This window comes from Triplophysa rosa, linkage group LG8, assembly GCF_024868665.1.
Source record: "Triplophysa rosa linkage group LG8, Trosa_1v2, whole genome shotgun sequence".
NCBI classification, from domain to species: Eukaryota; Metazoa; Chordata; class Actinopteri; order Cypriniformes; family Nemacheilidae; genus Triplophysa; species Triplophysa rosa.
This window is the reverse complement of record NC_079897.1, coordinates 8,885,233-8,908,081: the sequence shown is the minus strand read 5'-3', so window position 1 is coordinate 8,908,081 and position 22,849 is coordinate 8,885,233. Positions and strand designations below refer to the sequence as shown.

Here is a 22,849-nt window from a genome sequence, read left to right as displayed (position 1 = left end):
GGGCCCCTTTACCATATAATCAAATCAGTGGAATTCATGCATTTAAAAACCGCGTAACTTACCAGTGCTGTGCCACTTACTAGACCATATTATTTGTGTCAAAACTATTGGACTACTTGCACGTAGCCTCGTGACATACATCCAACTTGAAATGGTACGATTATGTATTTACAATGAGCTGTTGGTGCCTATTAAACCTAAACTACTTTGAAAAAATATTTTAACTCAATTCAACTCAACTCAACTTTATTTATATAGCACTTTTTACAATTTTCATTGTTACAAAGCAGCTGTACATAAGACATATTGACTATAAGCAAAACAATTAAAGTTGTACCTGCAAAAACAAGAAAAAGTTGAAAACACAGAAGACAGACATACCCACATACAAATCACTCCACACACACAATATACACACGTACTAACACACATAGACATAGACACACACACACGGACGCGCACGCACACACACGTACACAGACAAGTACGCACACACACACACTCAGTGAGAGCACAAATTTAAGATAAAGGAGAGAGAAGCACAGGTCAAATATAACAGACTATAAATTCCTATATGCAATATGAATTAAGTAAAATATTAAAATTCTAAAGCAGCCCCCCGGCCAGGCAAATAGTGCAAAAAACAGTATGCAAACGGTGGCGAGGAACCCAAAACTCTAATCAAGAATAAAAACCTCAGGAGAACCCAGGCCCAACCAGGGGATTCCAGTTCCCCTCTGGCAAAAGCTGCTGCCCCTGCACAAGCTCCACAGAGCTTGCACAACAAGGCTAAATAAAATAAATAAACTTACTAATGAGGTAAATTATAGTTTAAGATTATCATTAATAATCTAATAGCATTTGAAATTTTGTGGTGAAGACGTGTCAGGTGACCGCGTCCTTCTTTATCCAGCTCTATCATCTCAGCTCTTGTCAGGTCGCCGCTTCCCATTCTCCGCTCTACCATCAGGTCAGGCCATGAACTGCATCCTGCTTGCTGTGGTAACCTTGGAACAATGAGACAAGACTGGCTGAGAGTAGAGTACTGTTCTGCACTCTTTGATGCAACAAGTACATCAGTTGTGTTTTTGGTTCCGGTTGATCTAACTAATGCAGCCTAAACCCTCAGAGTATTTATATTATGGAAGAGTAGTTTATGCAAGATTAAAAAGATGCGTCTTTAGTCTAGATTTAAACTGACAGAGTGTGTATGCCTCCCGGACAGTGCAGGGAATACTATTCCAAAGTTTAGGCGCTAGATAGGAAAAGGATCTACCACCTGCACTTGATTTTGAAATTCTAGGTATTACCAACTGACAGGACGCCTGAGAGCGTAATGCACGTGAAGGACTGTAATACAAAAGGAGTTCATTCTAGTATTGAGGAGCTAAACCATGTAGGGTTTTATAGGTAATAAGCAAGATTTTTAAGTTAACGCGATGCTTTATATGTAACCAGTGCAAGGTTGACAGAACCGGGCTAATATGTTCATACTTTTTTTGTACGTGTAAGAACTCGAGCTGCCGCCTTTTGGACCAGTTGGAGTTTTTGTAATAAGCCTGCAGGGCAACCACCTAAAAGTGCATTACAGTAGTCTAGACTTGATGTCATGAATGCATGAATTAACTTCTCTGCATCTGACATTGACAGCATATGACGTAGTTTAGATATATTCTTAAGATGGAAAAACGCAATTTTACAGGTGTTGGCGACGTGGCTCTCAAATGACAGACTACTATCGAATAGAACGCCAAGACTCTTTGCTGACGACAAGGTTTTATGGAACATCCGTCAATAGTTAAACAGTATTCTTGGTTGTTACTTATAGCAGTTTTCGGTCCAATAAGTAACACTTCTGTTTTGTCCGAGTTCAGTAATAAAAAGTTGTTACTCATCCAGTTTTTTATATCGACTATGCATTCCATTATTCGATGGAACTGCTGTGTTTCATGAGGCTTCGAGGAAATATAAAGTTGAGTATCATCAGCATAACAGTGAAAGCTAACTCCGTGTCGCTTTATTATATCTCCTAGAGGTAGCATGTATAATGCGAAGAGCAGAGGCCCTAAGACTGAGCCCTGTGGTACACCGTACTGGACTTGCGATTTGCGTGACACCTCATTGTTTATTGCTACAAATTGAAAACGGTCGGATAAATAAGATTTAAACCATTTCAAAGCTATTCCCTTAATGCCGACATAATTTTCGAGTCTATGTAGGAGTGTGCTGTGGTCAATGGTATCGAATGCAGCACTAAGGTCTAGCAGCACCAATAACGAGATACAACCTCGGTCAGACGCCAATAGCAGATCATTTGTAACTCTGATCAAAGCAGTCTCTGTACTGTGACATGCTCTAAATCCAGACTGGAATTCTTCATTGATGTCATTCCTTTGGAGGAAGGAGCATAATTGAGTTGAAACTACTTTTTCCAGAACTTTAGATATGAAAGGTAGATTCGATATAGGCCTGTAGTTCCTTAGTTCTCTAGGGTCGAGTTGGGGTTTTTTGACAAGGGGCCTTATAACAGCCACCTTATATGCTTTAGGCACATGTCCTAATGTCAGAGATGAGTTAATAATACCAAGAAGAGGATCTATAATTTCTGGGAGCATCTCTTTCAGTAGATTTGTAGGTATAGGGTCTAGTATGCATGTTGTTGATTTAGATGATCTAATAATTTTAGACAGCTCATCTTGATCTACGGTATAAAATAATTGCATTTTCTCCTTAAGGGCGCTGTAGTTAGTTTGTTCAGCGGGTTTCACTTCTGATTGCATTGTTATAATTTTTTCTCTAATATCTTGGATTTTATATGTGAAGTAGTTCATAAATTCATCACTGCTATGCTGATATACAGGATCAGAAGTCACTGACGATTTATTTTTTGTTAACTTAGCCACTGTGTTAAATAAAAACCTAGGGTGGTGCTGGTTTTCTTCTATTAGTGATGAAAAGTAGGCGGATCTAGAAGTTTTTAGGGCTTTCTTGTATTTTCGAATACTATCCTTCCATACTGTACGAAATACCTCTAATTTAGTTTTCTTAAAGTTGCGCTCCATTTTTCGGGCTGCTTTCTTTAGAGCCTGAGTGTGTTCATTATACCACGGTGTGGGGCTGCCATTTTTAATCTTCTTTAAACGTAGAGGAGCAACTGTGTCTAGCGTTACCGAGAAGGTGGAATTAAAATTTTCAGTGGTAATGTCAAGATCTTCAACATTATTTCTCACGCTAGCGATTTGAGACAATTCGGGCAGATTATCGAGAAACGCATCTTTGGTAGTTGAAGTTATTGCTCTATCATATTTGTAACAATGAGTTTTATTTGCAGCCGTAGGCCAGTGAAGTAAGCATAATACCAGATAATGATCCGAAATGTCTTCACTCTGCTGAAGGATTTTAACATCGTCCACATTTATACCGTAAAACAGTATTAAATCTAAAGGATGATTACGAACGTGAGTGGGTCCTGACACATGTTGACTAACGCCCATGGAGTTAAAAGTGTCTTTGAAAGCCATTCCTAAGGCATCTGTAACGTTATCTACATGGATGTTAAAGTCACCAACGACAAGGAGTCTATCTGCGGCCAGTACAAGTTCTGATAAGAACCCACCAAATTCTTTAATAAAATCTGTGTGGTGCCCTGGAGGCCTATATACGATAGCTAGAATAAATTTTATAAGTGTTTTATCCTTAGTATTAGGTGTTGAAACATGAAGAACCATGACTTCAAAAGAATTATGTTTAGAGTTCGACTTCTGGGAAATGCTAATAGAGTTATTGTAAAGTGCTGCGACACCTCCCCCTCTGCCTTTTAGACGAGGCTCATGTTTATAATAATAATCTTGGGGGACAGATTCATTTAAAGTAATATAATCATCTGGTTTTAGCCATGTTTCTGTCAAACAGAGCATGTCTATTTTATGATCTGTTATCATATCTTTAACAAAAAGTGCTTTATTAGAGAGAGATCTAATATTTAGCAATCCGAGTCGTAACAGTTGATTATCTGTATTTTGTTCATGTTTAGTTTGTTTAACTTTTATTAAATTACTTTCAAGAGGTTTACGCATTATTTTATGTTTGCTAATCCGGGGGACAGACACAGTCTCTATTAGGGATGGGCACGAGTACTCGATCACTCGAGTACTCGAACGCGACAGCGACGATCGATAGTGAAAACGATGATCGATTGGGGGTTTAAATACAGTTTTTAATTATTTTCTTTCTTTCTGATTGGTTATGCTGGCCAGAAAATTTGGCTTTTATGGCTATGCCCAGAAATTTGATTGTTGCGTTGCGAGAGTTTGCGGTCCAGAGTCAAGTCCGGAGCACAGAAGGGCATATTGAAAGCGCACAGCGATGCTTGGTTTCACTTTGATAAACCTGACGTAAATACAGTCTAGTGCAAAATGTACGGCGCCAAGCAGCATACAAAACATACAAATCTACTACAAGTTTGATCCGTTATCATCTTACACTCTGTCTAACGTTACACCGCACGCGAGCGGCGCGATGCAACATGGCGAAAGCAAAAAGAAACTGGACGTTTGTTGCGTCTCTTTGCGCTGCATCCAGTGTGCACAGAATTTCTGTTTGTTGTATTGGCGCCGCTCGCGGGCAGGGCGAGCGTTTTCAATCCATTCCCATGGAAGCTGAGCTCGCGTTGCGCTCGCGGAGCAAAGCGAGTATTCCTCTTCTCCGCGAGCGCCGCGTGAACGTGCGCTGAAGTTCATAAGAAATTGAATGGATTAAAAACGCTCACCCTGCTCCGCACCAGTATATTTGGAGACAAAATGTCAGGTGAGATCACTACTATCAGACAGACTTGTCAGACGAGCATAAGAGACTTTACCATCAGACACTGACCGACAGAAATGTGACAGGGCAGAGATGACGTTTCATCTCACGCTGATATTTCTTTTAAATGTTTACTTTGTTTTCAAAAACATTGATTGTTAGATTATTAAAAATTCACTGTGTCGATTTAATTATTTACTCAATCTTATAGTTTTATTAACATAAATTTTCGTATCAGTGTTGTAATTAAAATATTTTCATTGTCACCATGGTATGGGGGACACGGCCCGCCCCCTCTAATGCCCCGCCCCCAATTAATCGAGTACTCGTTTTTCAAACCTGTCCAGTACTCGAAATGAAATATGATCAGAAATGCCCATCCCTAGTCTCTATTTTGTGATGTTTGGGATAACGGATTATTACATGTTGTACATTTTGTGTATTCTGCAATGTGAGACGGCAAGCAGACAGTTGGTTAAGCCATTCTGTCTGCTCCCTGACCTGGGTCCCAGCGAGTCAAGCTTTAGCATTAGCATTATTAAGACTTTTTGCCATATTTCTAGACAGGATGGAAGCACCAGCCCAGGAGGGATGGAGACCATCTCGTTTCAACAGGTCAGGTCTGCCCTCAAAACTCTTCCAGTTATTTATAAAAACTATATCTGAGTGGTGCATTCTGCAGGCACCACTCAGACAACCAGCCATTTAGTGATGATAATCTGCTATAAATCTCATCACCACGATAAGCAGTGAGGGGGCCAGAGAATATTACAGTGTCTGACATCGTGCTTGCGAGCTCACACACCTCTTTAATTTTATCTTTTGTGATCTCCGATTGACGGAGTCGAACATCATTTGTGCCGACGTGAATAGCAATCTTACTGAATTTACGATTAGCCTTAGCCAGCACATTTAAATTTGACTTGATGTCAGGCGCTTTGGCTCCCGGTAAACATTTGACTATGGTGGCTGGTGCCTCTATGTTAACATTCCGAACAATAGAATCACCGATAACTAGGGCACATTCAGCAGGTTTCTCAGTCGGTGCGTCACTGAGCGGGGCAAACCTGTTCGAGACTGTAATCGGAATGGTTGAGTGATGTTTTGTCCTGCGACTACGCCGTCTCACAGTCACGAAGTTTCCCAGCTGCAGGGGATTTTCAACCGGAACCGAGCTGTGTGCGTTAATGTTGCTCACATCCAAAGTGTTTTTGTATTGTCGTTAAACTCTTACTATCCTCAGATAAAGATTGGATGCGAGACTCTAATTCTATGATCTTCTCTGTCAGCCTAACTATTTCCCTGCATTTATCGCATATAAAACCCTCGCAGCTGACAGAGAAGGCTAAGCTAAACATATGGCATGAGGTGCAAGTAACAATAATAGGAATAGAAGCCATAACTCACCGGATTTGAAGTGCAATTCCAACTTACCAAGGTTGCTCGATGAATCGTAGTATACTCGCTTAAAAAGAGAAACAGTTAGCACACAAGACAAACCAGAGGCAAGATGATATTCCACAGTGTAAACAGAAAGCAAGCTAACATGCTATTGCTTTGCTAACGGCGTTAAGTTAACTATCACTTTTGGTTTAGAATCTTCAAGTAAATAACAAGAACAGGGTTATTGAGATATCAGGATAAGTTAGCAACAACAATAATAATTAACTAAAATACACTAATATTAGAGCGAAGTGTACGTGCACTGATACAAACAAGCCGCCGGCAGCGATGCAGGAAACAGGAAGCCTATACCAATACAGTTAGTAATGCATGCATGTACTTTTTCGCGCATACTTATAAACTCGATGCGTGCAAAAGTACATTTTAAGTACATAGAATATCAGCAACATAAGAAGATATATTCTAAACGCCACTAGGTACATTGTCTTTGAAAGAAAAAAAAGAAAAAAGCTTTAACCCAGCACAAATTACCTGAGAAAGCAATAGTTGATGAGACAGTTTTTCCTCACACAGAGGTCCGTTGCAGACATTTAACCCCCAAACACAAATCACCAAAGCTGTGGCGTAGCGTCTGGGTATGCATGTGCATACAGCCCAGGGGGATTGTGGGCCCATATGCAAGTTTTATTCATTGCCGTCTACTGTAGAAAATTACATTTACATTTACGCATTTGTCAGACGCTTTTATCCAAAGTGACTTACATTGCATTATACTATACACTTGTTTCTAAGTATGTGCAATCCCTGGGATCGTACCCATGACCTTGGCGTTGCTAACGCCATGCTCTAACCACTGAGCTACAGGAAATTACTTGATGACGGATCTCAGATCTGTTCTACCCATGGGCAGATGTGAGTGCTTCCTCCCCCAGAAAATATGAAGTTGTACAGTGAAAAAACTAGACTACTTTGCCAACAGCTTCAGTGGCGTAGTGCGTGACGAGTAGTTCTGAAACTATGAATGCGAGATCGAATCCGTCTTTTTCTGAACTACATTTTCACATCACAAATCAGATTATGCAGGCATTTATTTTCAACAAAATGAAGAAAATATTTGAAAATGGCTAACAGGTGTTTAATAATAAAGTACATGGTAAGGTTAGTAGAGAGGTCTTTATTGTCCCAATTAGTTGGCATCGATAATAGGCTACATACATAATCAAGTTTATAATCATTTGCACTCTATTATTATTGTAAAATGTATAAAGTACAACATTACTTTCTTTAACTTGCTGTGTCAAAACGGAATGAAGTTTAATTTATTTAGACTCTGAATGAGCTTGTCAATGTCAATCAGATTGAGGTGGCCAATCATATCAAGGAAGGAGAGGATTACTGTCTAATCAAATGAAAGAAAGTGGGATTTGCTGTATTGACAGAAGCCGAGGTTGGAAGAGTGAAAGAGCCAGATGTAAGTAGCTAAATGTTTAAAGCCACAATATGGAATAATTTTGTTATGAAATATTCAAAAATCACTTGCACAGTGTGATATATTTCATGCAGTTGTATACTTACATTATCCCAAATGTTCCCAAGAATGTGCAAATCCAGAGAAAATATTATTTAAAATAATGGCCCGTCCCTTGTCTCCCTTGTATTTGTCGCATATCAGTGACTTAATATCCGCTGTTCTGCACTACCCTCAGTTTCCGGTTGTAGAAATTATGGCAATACGCAATGTGGAAGGGGTTATACAGCATCTGGGATGCAGCATCTGTTGTTCTGTTATTATGTATCATGATTACTCTTTGGCGAGTAAAGGAAACCCCAAAAAGCGTAAACATAGGCCAAATGAGGCAAGCAGGCTTATGGACAAACAAGGAAATAAAACAAGGATTAATATCGGCGTGGCGTTTTCTAAATGGAGAGATCTTCGCGACCAACTTGGACTCGACAGAGACTCCGCTCTCGCATGTGTTTTAATAGACAGGTAAGCATTTTTTTTATTGTACACGAAATACTCATGCACAGAATAGTTATGAATGCAGTTACCCTATGAAATTTAGTATATGTCACACAAAAATATGTAGCCAGTAACGTTACTTGTAAATACTGTGGGTTCGTTCAAATTTACTTTTTAAACGACGACTGTATGACTGTTTTAAAAACGTAAAACTGTGTAGCATTACGCTACCAAATCAAATGACAAAGTCCAATATCAGTCGTGGGCTAACGTAGCATTACATTCCACTTTTCTTCCAAGCTAATACATTACGATGACATGAAATACAATTCATTCATTACCTCGTCCGTGAACATGATGGGTGATCTCCATTCGCCTCTGGATGGTGAAAACGACATGTCCCATTATTCCACAATCCAACATAACATCATTTAGCTTCGCCTTTTGTTGTTGTTTCGAAAGTGCACCATCTAGTGGTCCAAATATTCCATATTGTGGCTTTAATGTTTGACAACTGTATTATAGGGCTGTGCAAAAATATTGATACATGTAACTTTCGCAATATTTTTTTTTCCGATAGTGTATCGATAGTGATACCTATACTATCGATAATTTACATACGGCCAAAATTAAGTGGAAGCGAGCATGGCGAAAAATATAAGAACGCTTCGAGCTCTCAGAGCTGATGTGTGGGTGTGCTTTGGTTTTCAGAATAAGTAATGGAGTAATGAGTTATATAAAATAATGCTGTTTGTAGGCTTCGCAAGTCATGACACAAGTCACTTGGCTACTGCAGTGCATTAGACAAAAAGTTTATTAAGAAAAGTAACTATGACATTTATTGTGCTTTCACGGATGTGACACCAGCTCATTTACAGCATGGATGAACCAGTGGTTTTATACTGCCCATGTTCATTGTTTTAACTGTAATGCACCACAACAGACAAGTGACTTGCGTGAGCCACCTTATTCCCCTGTGCTACCCACTTGAGGGGCGCAATCCACAGTTTGAGAACCCAAACCTCTGATCTAAAGGACCATGCATCGCACATCATGGTCACTCTGCAGAGGTAAGGGATGTTTTTACACTTATCCTTACAGAAAACCCCCGGTGGTACACAGCATGTTGTATTTCTAGCTCTAGTTTTTACATTTTCAATTTAAAGTATTGCAATATATCGCAAATGTGCATCGTATCGAAATACATAGCAATATATTGTATCATGAGTCATGACCCATCTATCGTGATATGTATCGTATCGGGAGGCACTTGCCAATATACAGCCCTACTGTATTATAATGTTAGGGCCGTTCACATGTCGCGTGTAAAAACGTACAAAACGCTGGCTGCATTTGGCGCTTGGTAGTTTGCGCTCCCTTGTGATCTGCTGTTACTAATTGAGTGCAATTTACGCACGTTAACATTTAAATAACAAACCTGAGTAAACAACCGATGTCCAGTAATGCGCAACGCAGTCGCGAACAGATTGAGGGGGCCCGTTAAAAGTTTTTGCATATGGGCCCGGACCTGACTTCCTACACCACTGCACAGAAGCATAATAAGGAGACTAAAATACCAGCACAGACTTCAAATACTGTGCAGTGTTCCATGCGTGAGAGTGCACTGACCTGATGAACACACGCAACACATGCTTTTGTTAAATGTTCGAATCACTATGTTGTGTCATTATTTCATTGACAAATATATACTGTATATCCATAAGTAAATGCAAAATTTGACAATATATAGGCCTATGGAAAAAGTAGTTATAACTTTTGAGGATAAATGCCACAAAATTGCACACAGTTAATGTGTCACGATCCCAGTCCATGTTTCCCCTGTGTTTGTGAACTTTTATGTTACTTCCTGTTCTGTGACATGTTTTGTAGTCCTTTATAGTTTTCAGTGTTAATTAGTTCCTTCAGGTGTGTCTTGTTTCCCTGTTTGGTTATGTCTATATAAGCCCTTGTGTTTCTTTTGTCATTGTGAGTCGTTGTTTCAGTGTCCTGGGCTGGGTTTCCCAAAAGCATCTGTAACGGCCCTGTATGTCTAATGTGTACCTTTAAGATGATGTATGTTGTGTATGCACGCGGCTCCTGCGTTAGCGCGCGGAGAGTTGGGCTTGGACGCTGAGAGGTGAACAGGTGTGATGGTCGCTCTACCGCTGACAATGTGTGTACCTTTTTCTTTGTGACAGAACCGGAGGGTTTCCTTCCCCGTTTCTACATCACTATAAAAGTGTGCGGGATGATTAACAGATGGACTCGTGTCTTTCTTCCTCGGCTATGGCCATCTGTTCCATTGCGGGTAACGTTGGCTTAAACTCTCTGGCCCGCTGTTACACATTGTAAGCCTAAATTGATCGTAAAAACGATCGTACGAGTGATCTTAAAGGGGTCATATGGCGGAAGTACGTGTTTTTTCTGTGTTTTTGGTGTGTTATAAGTTGGCCATGCATGTATTATACACGTAAAATTGCACAAATGAAAGTGTGGGAACAAAAGATGCATTCTATCTAAAAGTGAAAGCTCAACCAGACTTGCCTGAAACGCCTCGTGTAACCACACCCCAGCGAATCTACGTAACTTCGTAACATGATTTGACTAAGACCGCCCAAATCTACACGTAGTTAAGGTGGGCGTAATTGTAAATCTCATTGTATCGCCTGTCAGTACAATTGCTTTGGAACCTGATGTTCCGAATATGGTAAGATGCGTTACATTTCCGTGAAATGCTTGCAGTATTTGACCAATCACTATGCACTGGTGAACTGGCCAATCAAAGCACACCTCGCTTTTCAGAGCGACGAGCTTTGTAAAAAATCAGCGCGTTTCAGAGAAGCAGGGCAAAGAGGAGATACAAACATGCACGATATGTGGAAAATACAACGTTTTTTAAACTTTAAATGGTGTATACACATTGCGTTACATCTAAAACAAACAATAATATTCGTTTTAGCCGTGCAATATGACTCCTTTAATATTACGGTCTGTTTCACAAAAGCATCGTAACTTAAGTAGCACTTGAAAATCATCCTAGATCTACGAGTGCTCTTGAGTAATCGTAAAGCCCTAAGTGCATTGTGAGAAGACATATTTATGAGGTCACCTGCAGGACAACCGGAGAATTGCGCGTAAACTTAAAAATTTTATCAAAAATTATCAAATTAAATCATTTTAGTATTTTTGTTTGTTTAAACCTTTTAAATTACTAAACTAAATTAATAAAACATACAGTACAATAAAAATTAAATGACTGAACATATATTAATAAATAATAATAATAATTAGTTACATTTTATATAACGCTTTTCTGGACACTCAAAGCGCTTTACATGGAAGGGGGAATCTCCTCAACCACCACCAATGGTGCAGCATCCACCTGGATGTAAATAAAGTAAAGAATAAAAAATATAGAATGGGCAAGTTGTTGGTTCTAACAAGGGATGCATGTTTGTTGCTCGATTGCTGTATTAAAGTTACTCCACATTTTATTTAAAGTAAAAATGTTGTGTTTAAAAGAGAAATGGTCAAAATGCTTACTTGGTGGTTGTCAGTGTCTTTGTCTTTCTCCTGCTGCTGTTTAGTGCAGCCATGATTTCTTCTTTGAGACTATTGTGATTGTGAACTATCCTCTAATTATGTAGAGGAACCATCTGATTTAAGGTTTTCAGGCTGTTACAAACCTTATTCAGTGAGGGAAATAATTATTTGATCCCCTGCTGATTTTGTAAGTTTGCTTGCTTACAAATAAATGAAGGGTCTATCATTTTTATGGTAGGTTTATTTTAACTGATAGAGACAGAATATAAAAAATCATGGGGAATTTTTTTTATATAAAGGTTATAAATTGATTTGCATTTCAGTCAGTGAAATAAGTATTTGTATCGCAATTTCGAGCTCTGGATAGCGTTTACTTTGTTATTATGATTGTTTTTTTTACGTAACTGTAACGGCTTACACTTACTATTTTTTTGTATCCTGACTATATAACACTGTTACATGTAATATACTTCCCAACCCTGTGTGTAGGCATATGCCATGGACAGAATGTTTTCTCTGTCCTTGTACAAAAGTGTGAATGTGTGTTTTTGTGTTTGGACTTGGTTTTGGTTTTTATATGTTAGTGGGGACCTAACCCTGAATGCACACCAACTCATGGGGACTCGTGTCACTGTGGGGACCAAAATTGAGGTCCCCACGGGCACCAAAAGCTTATAAATTGTACAGAACGATCATTTTTGAAAATCTAAAAATGCTAAAAGTTTTCTACGATCTTTAGGTTTAGGGGTTGGGTTAGGGGATAAAATACACAGTTTGTACAGTATACAACTCATTACGCCTATGGACTGTCCCCACGGAGATAATAAAACAAACATGTGTGTGGGTGTGTGTATGTGTGTGTGTGCGTGTGTGTGTGTGTGTGTGTGTGTGCGTGCGTGCGTGCGTGTGTGTGTGTGTGTGTGTGCGTGCATGTGTGTGCGTGTGTGCGATATGGCTGTGGTTTAGCTGCAGTGACATAAGGCAGGTCAAAGCTCAGTCCTGCATGAGCTGAGAATGACTGCAGCTGCCTTATTAGGACTGTAATTTATCAGATTAAAAAAATTATTGTGAAGATAACGTCTTGGTTACGGATGTAACCTCGGTTCCCTGATGGAGGGAACGAGACGTTGTGTCGAACCGACAGAATGGGGTTTGTCTTGAGAACCTATCATCTTCTGAGTATTTAGAAAAGGCCAATGAAAATTGGCGAATGAAATTTGCATGCCGGGCTCCTCCCCGGATGTCTGGGTATAAGAGGGAAGCCGGCGTGCTCATTCATTCACCTTTGGTCTGAGGAGCCTAAAGCATCCTCCCCCGACCGCTGGGGTGGGCGGCCAGTGTTATGGCATGAGGGACACAACATCTCGTTCCCTCCATCAGGGAACCGAGGTTACATCCGTAACCAAGACGTTCCCTTTCTGTCGGTCTCTCGACGTTGTGTCGAACCGACAGAATGGGGTTCCTATGGAAAACGCCACAGCACTGAGCCGCATCACAATCTCTGCGGAGCGACGTTGACTGGCCTGGGCGAGTCAGACGAACACGCTAACGTGAAATTATGACCTTCCAGTGGAGAGGAAGGGGGACCCAGAGCTTTCCACAAAAGTTGGGAAGCCCCCTAACGCCGGCCGTCACGGGCGGAAGCCTAATTCTCTAAATGGCGAGAAGCCGCCCGGCACTGTACGGGCCACTGGGTAAGCATTATTCCCCCTGGGGGGAAAACGCTGCAGAGGCCACTACCTACCGTAGGGAGGAATTAGTGGAGACACCACATGGTCTCACCATCAGGGGAGAACTCATGGGAAGAAAGTGCGGACTGCAGGAGTTAACCGCAAGGTGGGAGTCCACCTGGGGAGGTCATGGGTTGCCAAGCTGGGAACCATTCATGAGGATACATCAGACGGAACAGCCCACGGAGCGGGTGTTACCACGTCTGGAGCACTAGGTCCGGTTAGAGCTATGTGGGATAACTCAACTGTTCCCCGGCCTAAGGGGTCAGGGCTGCTCTGCCCAGCCTGTCCCCTGGAAGGGTGCTTAGTGATGGATGGAATGCCTGTTCTTTACCCGAGGGGAAAGAAGTGAGGCGGGATCGCCACTGCTCCCCACGGAGGGGGAAGGGCATCCACAGGCGTACGCCCTACCGGCTGCCGGTCCCACACCTTGCCAGGATGCGGGCTGATACCGATTCCGCGCGTAGGTATTAGAACCTCACGGACTTGTTAGGCATAGCCCAACCCGCAGCTCCGCAGATGTCTGACAGAGAGGCGCCCTGAGCCAGTGCCCATGAGGGGTGTGCCTCACCCACACGGGCAGGGACGAATAGAGATCCATATGCCCTAACGAGGGCATCCCCGATCCAGTGCGCCAGCCTCTGTTTGGAGACAGCCCTCCCTTCTGCTGACCCCCGAAACAGACAAAGAGCTGCTCAGAGCTTCTGGGCTCTGCGTGCGGTCCAAGTAGAGGCGCCGTGCACGTACTGGACACAACACGGATAGGTAGGGTCTTCCTCCCCAGTGGGGAGGGCCTGCAGGTTCACCACCTGGTCTCTCGGAAGAGTGGTGGGAACCTCGGGCACGTAACCGGGGCGGGGTCTCAAGATAACGTGAGAATCCCAGCCCCGAGTTCTAGGCAATCTGTGGACACGGAGGGTGCTTGTAGATCCCCTACCCTCTTGGAGGTGAGAGCCCTGCGGAAAGCCGTCTTTATCAAGACTGAGAAAGAGCGGCAACCCCGAGAGGCTCGAAGGGGGCGGGGCCTCATGAGGCCCGCCACCTAGGTCGCAAGAGGGTACGGAGCGCGGATAAGGTGGTCACCCTCTCGCGCCCCTTAGGAACCTAATGACCAGGTCGTGCTGTCCCAGAGGCTACCCAGCACTTGGGTCATGATAAGCAGCCGTAGCGGCTACATACATTCCCAGTGTGGAGGGGGAGAGGTTACTCCCCCGTCTCTCTTGAGGAACGGGACAGCTAGTACCCGACCGAGCAACTCCGCGGGTCTTCTCACCGAGAAGAGCACCAGGACGAGAAGAGGCGCCACCTATGGGCGTATAGCCGCCCAGTGGCCGAAGCCCTAGTCTGAGTGACGTCCCAACCTCCCTGGGGTGGGTCACTCAGGATCTCCTTGTCCCGTCCAGCATGGAGCCAGGTTTTTCCTGGGATGCCGTAACGTGCCCCTTCCCCTGGGGAACCAGGGGGAGCGGCCAGGGGGGAGTTGTTGTCAGAGCCTCAGCTCCGAGAACCAAGTCCTGGTTAGGCCAAAGGGGCGTAACTAGTACCACTTGATGCTCCTCTTCTCTGGCCTTGCACAGGACCTGTGCAATGAGGCTCACTGGGGGGAAGCGTACTTCCACTTGTCCCGCGGCCAGCTGTGCGCAAGGGCATCCGTGCCGAGGGTACCTCGGACAGGGAGTACCAAAGTGGACAATGGGTGGAGTCCGGGGAGGCAACAGGACCACCTGTGCCTGGCCGACCTGCCCCAAATGAGCCGGCTGCGCGGGGAGGGAGTCGCCACTCTCTGCGAGGCATCGACTGACGAGAGAGCGCATCGGCTGTCTGGTTCAGGACGCCTGGGATGTGTGTGGCTCGCAGGGATCTGATCACCTGCTGACTCCAGAGGAGGAGGCGTCGGGCGAGTCATGTTAGCTGCTGTGAGTGCCACAGCAGCTGTGCTGTCCGACCGGACCAGCACGTGCTTCCCTGCACGAGAGGTAGTAGCCTCCTCAATGCAAGTAGCACAACCAACAACTCTAGGCAGCTGAAATGCCAACGCAGGCGGGGGCCCGTCCACCGCCCCGACACTGCTTGCCCGTTGCACACGGCACCCCAACCTTGCAGGGAGGCATCCCAAAGAGGACCCCTGTCCGCAAGAAGGTCATGGAGACCAGGGGGTTAGGGTGTGTCGGCAGAAAAGCGTGTGACCATACGCCTGCTGCCGGTGTGCCACGCTCTCCAAGGAACTTGACTCTGCAACCAGTGTTGGAGCGGTCGTATGTACATCGACCCGAGGGGGACGACCCCCGCCGAGGATGCCATGTATCCCAGGAGCCTCTTGTTACAGGGGGACCGCTGACTGTCTAATCTTCAGGCAGTTCAACACTGATCGGGCGTGCTAGTCAGTCACGCTGCCTCTGGGAGGCCGTGAGGGTGCAGGCTTCCTCATCGCGGGTCTCGCGCCCCCCACCGGGGGGTGAGCGGGGCCGCTCGTGAGGACAGAGTCGAGTTCCATACCGAGAAAGAGGATGCTCTGCACCGGGGAGAGCTTGCTCTTTTCTCAGTTGACCTGTAGCCCCACCGATCTAGGTGCCGGAGCACCAGGTCCTTGTGTGTACACAACCGATCTCGAGAGTGTGCCAAACTTGAGCCAGTCGTCGAGATAGTTTAGTACCCGCACACCTCCTTCCCCAAGGGGAAGGAGGGCGGCTTCCACGACCTTCGTAAAGACTCGTGGAGACAGGGACAGACCGAAGGGGAGGACCCTGTACTGATATGCCCGTCCCTCGAACACGAACCGTCGGAACGGCCGATGTCGAGGGAGGATCGAGACATGAAATACGCGTCCTTCAGGTCGATTGCCATGAACCAGTCCTGACACCTGACGGACGTCAGGATGCGCTTCTGCGTGATCAACCTGAAAGGCAGCTACTGTGTAGGTGCCTGTTCAGAACACACAGACCCAAGATAGGGCGCAACCCCCCGCCTTTCTTGGGGACAATGAAGTACAGGCTGTAAAACCCGCTGAACATCTCAGCTGGTGAGACGGGCTCGATCACTCACTTCACCAGAAGGGTGGCGGCCTCGGCCCGAAGTGCGGGAACATCCTAGCCTCTGACTGAGGTATATCGGATGCTGAACTTGGCGGGCGTGAGGCGACTGGATCGCGTAGCCAAGACGGATCGTCTTCCCTAGCCAATCTGACAGCCTGGGAAGCCAGACAGGCACCCAGAATGAGACGGGGACTAAGGTACGATCTTTTTCATCGTCCCCCGGGGGGTGGTTCGATGGCTAGCAGTACGGATTCCTTGCCGGGGGAGGTCCCCCATGGAGGAGATCGGCTCTGCTGTTTTTCCTGCCTGGCGACTGCGCAGCTCAACGCACTGTCTGACTGAGAGTGCTGAGGCCTGGTGTTTATACTCGACATTGCGCTTCGCTATGATGCAACGTCGAGTTTGCCGTTCACCGTCGTGCAGAGGGTGAGAGCGGCTGAGGTACCCCAGTTTATACTCGACATTGCGCTTCGCTATGACGCAACGTCGAGTTTGCCGTTCACCGTCGTGCAGAGGGTGAGAGCGGCTGAGGTAACCCAGAGAGAGAGGAAACTCTCCTTTTTTTGAGAGTAAGTGGGCGCTAGCCCCCCGGAGGGGGCCAGCAGATGGAGAGATGGGGCAGGATCCATCCCTATCTGACTTCCCAGCGATGTGGCTGGGGTCGGGCACAATGGTAGCCTCGATCCCCCTGAGGTCTTCCCATGACAGCCACTTCGCCGCGGCTGCTGATGGGGCGATGGTCTCCTCTTCGCTGCTCCTCCAGGGAGGCCGCCCCAGAGCTGGAGGGCGTCGAAGAGGACCAGGGCTGCTGGGAAGCAGACAGTGCACGGGACTCGAGTTGCGGCACGGAGGACTGCTTCTTACTGTGGAGAACCCTCCGGGGAGGCCGCGTGCAGGTCTCGCGCCCCCCCCGACGGGCGGGGGGTGAGCGGGGCCGCTGCGGCTCGACAGTAACACCAACCTGCCCCCCCCTTGCGAGACGGGTGACGTCGAGAAAGCGGACCTTCTCAGCATTACTCATCTGCGCAAGGATTGGCCAGAGGAGTTTCTCATGGACCACAAGTGTGGACATCGTCCGACTCAGGGCCCGCGTGGTCACCTTGGTCGCCCGTAGAGCGAGGTCGGTGGCGGCGCGGAGTTCCTGCATAAGCGTTGGGTCGGTCTTACCCTCGTGGAGCTCTCTCAACGCCCTGGCCTGGCAGGAGCCATAGCGTGGAGAGAGGAGGCAGCTTGGTCTGCCGCAATGTAAGCTCTCGACACCAGAGATGCCGAGACACCACATGCTTTGGACGGGAGTCTAGGTCGAGCCCCACCCAGGTGGCCGCCACCTACAGGCATACTCCACCTGGGGGACCTGACGTATCCTCCAGCCGTCTCAACCTCGAGGGAAGAGAGGGTGACAGAACTTTGTTTGACGTGAAACGTGCCGGGAAGGGGCGTTCCAGGTCTTACAAAGTTCCTCATGCACTTCCGGTAAACACGGCACTGGGGGCGGGCGCGGCTTGGAGCCGCGCTCAAACCCAAGGCGCCATGTAGCCAGCCGCGAGTGCCGGGAGAGGCAATGCGGGCACTGCAACCCAACACTCACGGCGGCCCGGGAAAGCATGGTCGACATCTCGACATCCGCCTTTTCCTGGGCTCGACCCCCCGAGGGAGGGAGCCCGAGGAATCGTCGGAGTCGGATGGCAGTACGTCACCCCCCGATGCTGCAAGAGAAATCTCATCATCACGCATCGTGTCCAAATACGTGATTGAGGAATAAGACGGCGGACCGTCTTTTTTGGGGAACGGTCAGACGAGCGAGACGAGGTGTGAACGGTCTGTGAGCCGTGGCTGGCGGATTGTCGCTCACAGTAATAATCCTCATATCACCCTCGCTGCTTGCCATAGCGGACGGCAGGGCCGTAGTCCTGCCGCCACGGAACGGGGCGCAAACGAGGTGGTGGCTGAGTCCCGTGGGAACACAGCCACCTGTGACGCAACGTCTGAATCGTCACTGCCCGCATTGCGGGCAGGACGTATCCACAACGTCTGCCCCAGCGTACTGGAAGCAGGCATTGTGTCGGTCCCCCTCCTCGATGAGTGTGTTGCACCCATGAGAACAGCGGGACAAGCCATGCTGGAGAAATTTGCTCTTTTAGAAAAGGAAATTTGTTCGAACACCTCCGGAACTGCCGAGACGCCCAGGGGAGAGTCACTGCAGGAAGGGACCGTCCGCTGTCCACGTCGTAGATTCCAGCAGAAAGAATGATCACCCAGATCGTAGAGAAGCTCACCAGATGCGTAGGCTCTGAAGAACAAAAGGTGAATGAATGAGCACGCCGGCTTCCCTCTTATACCCGGACATCCGGGGAGGAGCCCGGCATGCAAATTTCATTCGCCAATTTGAGAGGAGCAGCTTGGTCGCCGCAATGTAAGCTCTCGACACCAGAGATGCCGAGACACCACATGCTTTGGACGGGAGTCTAGGTCGAGCCCCACCCAGGTGGCCGCCACCTACAGGCATACTCCACCTGGGGGACCTGACGTATCCTCCAGCCGTCTCAACCTCGAGGGAAGAGAGGGTGACAGAACTTTGTTTGACGTGAAACGTGCCGGGAAGGGGCGTTCCAGGTCTTACAAAGTTCCTCATGCACTTCCGGTAAACACGGCACTGGGGGCGGGCGCGGCTTGGAGCCGCGCTCAAACCCAAGGCGCCATGTAGCCAGCCGCGAGTGCCGGGAGAGGCAATGCGGGCACTGCAACCCAACACTCACGGCGGCCCGGGAAAGCATGGTCGACATCTCGACATCCGCCTTTTCCTGGGCTCGACCCCCCGAGGGAGGGAGCCCGAGGAATCGTCGGAGTCGGATGGCAGTACGTCACCCCCCGATGCTGCAAGAGAAATCTCATCATCACGCATCGTGTCCAAATACGTGATTGAGGAATAAGACGGCGGACCGTCTTTTTTGGGGAACGGTCAGACGAGCGAGACGAGGTGTGAACGGTCTGTGAGCCGTGGCTGGCGGATTGTCGCTCACAGTAATAATCCTCATATCACCCTCGCTGCTTGCCATAGCGGACGGCAGGGCCGTAGTCCTGCCGCCACGGAACGGGGTGCAAACGAGGTGGTGGCTGAGTCCCGTGGGAACACAGCCACCTGTGACGCAACGTCTGAATCGTCACTGCCCGCANGACCCAGTTGCTGNTCATTGGCCTTTTCTAAATACTCAGAAGATGATAGGTTCTCAAGACAAACCCCATTCTGTCCGTTCGACACAATGTCGAGAGACCGAAAGGGAACACTAGGGACACGAGGGCGTAACATCAAACAACGATTGACAACTGAACACAAGGGCTATAAATTCACAGATGCAGAGACAAACAGGAATCACAAGACACAGGTTATTATGGGTTACAGAGTTCTTACAAAACACAGGCAGAAACACAGAGCAATATGGCGCCCTCAGGTGGAGTACAAGGCGCCCGAATCAGGGTGTAACACCTTAAGTGTACTAAATATACCTTTTTAAAAGCTAATAGCTGAATTAGGATACTAAAATGATTTCAGCTGGACACACTCTAAAAAATATCATTGTTTCAAATAAAAGTTTTCTAACAAAAAGTCAGTCCACAGTGGATGCGTAGAGGAGTGTATGCGGTGGTGCTGGTTATGGGATCTGTCTGAGGTAGCTGAGAGAGCAGTTTATTGCTGGGGTGACTGGAGTCACTGATGATCCTCTGAGCTTTCCTCACACATTGCCTGCTGCAGACATGTTCACAAGTCTCGGAGATCCAAGTCAAGTCTCAAGTCATTGAGTTTGAGTCAAAGTCAAGTCTCAAGTCTTTAAAGTGGAGTCCAAGTCAAGTCTTAAGTCACATCTCAAGTCTCTGTTTTATTTTTAGCAATAGTTCTCTCAGTTATTGTAATTCACAGTGTATGAAGCTAAATCAGTTTTGAAATATTACAACTAATTAACTCTACAGAATGTCTTGGGAATTCAAACCAGCGCTTCGAATCAGTGCTGATGCTGGTGTGATAGCCTGTGTTTTATTCTTTTTACTAGGTCTTTGCGCCACATTTACCAGTGCAAAATCAAAATACAGAGTCTTCCCCTCATGACACTCATAGCACATTCACTATACTTACCCTGCATCATGCAAAACTCTTCAAAGCCAAATACACACTACGACACCCTCATTGACTTAACTGTCTCCTTCCCAGGTTGTCCTACTCACAAGGTATTTAACTAGATGGGTAGGGTTATATATTTTCCATCTTTACTACCATATATAATTCACCACTACAAAACCCAATGACTAGACAAAAGCATTGGTCATTTAAGAATTTTTGTGTTATTGATGTCACAACCAAGTTCATCCATATTTGATACAACAATCCCTTTAAACGTTACATGATAAAAGTAGATAGACAGCGGCAGTTTAAAATATGCCATGGATTTACTTCAGATTTTCACAGCGTACTTTTACTTATGGTCAGCGATAGTTAAGTGTTCTTAGGCATGAGCTCAGTCTGACATTGAGTGGGCTTTCCCTTGATGTAATAAGTCTTTTTCTTGGCTTCGGCCACACTACTTTCTTTGTGCCATGAAGAAATCAGGGATGCAATTTCCATAGAGCTGTCCCAGAGTCAGTCTAAAAATGACTGTGCAGGTAAATACCTGTGGTACTTTTTCCACTACAAAGAATCAGAATGGTTCTTCTCATGTTAAAGGTTCTTTATGGTACTATACAGTATTTAGTCAAAAATAGTTATTGTATGGTAGTGGCGTACAGCATTATCATTACTGCCACCTTATTCTATTTCCTCATCACACACATAATCACTTTTCCCCTTCAATTGGTCAGACAGACTGGGGTTTGATCTTGAGAACCTATCATCTCCGAGAGGAATTTTAAAATGCCAATTTGGCACATGCACGCCAGTCCCCGCCCCGTGCATACGGGTATAAAAAGAAGATGGCGGCAGTCATTCATTCATCCTTTGTTCTTCAGAACCTGCGTGGCATGATTGTCAAGCGTTATCTCTTCGAGAATCTTCATACTGCTGGACTTATGATGCAGAGCAGCGGACTTCTCCCTCCTGAGAGCGGACTTCCCCTGGGCATCTCGGCAGCGAGCTACCGACCTAAAAGAGCAAATTTCTCACAGTTGCGAGCATGTCTCGCAGCTGTGTCCTTGGGTGTGACAGACTCATCCCTGAGTCAGACGGGCACGACACCTGCGTCACATGCTTGGGGCCCTGCGTCACATGCTTGGGGCTCTGCGTCACATGCTCTTGAGGCAGGGTTTGTCGATACGGCATGTTCTGTCTGCGAGAACATTCTTTGTGAGCACTGCCGCAACCCCATCTGCTTCCCAAGCGAGTTCGACTGCCGCTTCGGTGAGGTCGACCACTTCGGCGAGCAGCGGGGGTGCTTTGGGGGTTCCTATGGATGTCGCTCCATCAGCATTGGCTTTCGGACCACCCATACCCCAGCACACTCACCTGGCTCGTCCACGATGGGCGGCGGTAGACCGTCCCATAGCGGGCAGACTCCACAGAGAGATGAGGACGAACTCTCTGTCATTGGATCGGACAGCTACCTCCTGGCATCAGATGTGGAAGACCTCTCTGAGCTCCCGCCCCTGGGCGGTCGAGCTCAAGATGAGGCCGACGCTGAGATGTCAGCCATGCTTGCACGGGCAGGATTCGTGGTTTCTGGGGTCGGAGCGTGGTCAAAAGCCACGCACCGCCCCGGTGCCATTTTTCCCGGAGGTGCATGAGGAGCTCACTAAGTCCTGGAATGCACCGTTCTTGGTGCGTTCAAGGCTAGCGGGCTCGGTGGCTGTTACTTTCCTGGATGGCTGGGCGACCAAAGGCCATGTCGACATCCCCCATGTGGAGCATGCAGTCGCGGTGCACCTGTACCCGCAGACAGCTGCCACCTGGAGGGGTCGGCCTAGACTTTCGTCCAAAGCTTGTAAGCGTCGATGGCTTACAATGCTGCTGGACAGGGCGCTTCCTCCCTCCACGCTATGGCGATCCTTCAGGTCGATGGGAAGGCCCACCCAACTCGCATGAGCGAGTTACGCACTGCAACTGACCTCACACTCCTTGAGTTGGTCTATGTCCACACTCGTGGTCCAAGAGAGGCATCTGTGGCTCAACCCTGCGCAGATGGGTGACACCCAGAAGGCCCGCCTTCTGGATGCGCCCATCTCGCAAGCTGGGCTGTTTGGTGACACCGTGGAGGACGTGTCACAACAGTTCTCCGCCGTGCAATAGCAGACTGAGGCGATCAAACAGCGATCTCGTCACGGTCCCGAGCACAGCCTGCTTCCCAGTAGCCCCGCCCCCCGCGGTGGCTCCTCCGGTTCCAGGGCCCTCCCAG

At 46.8% G+C, this 22,849-nt stretch overlaps 1 pseudogene; it reads right to left on the bottom strand.

The window, feature by feature from the left end:
• Positions 1-229: 229 nt before the first annotated feature.
• Positions 230-6,016, bottom strand: LOC130558671 (uncharacterized; annotated as a pseudogene).
• Positions 6,017-22,849: the final 16,833 nt, after the last annotated feature.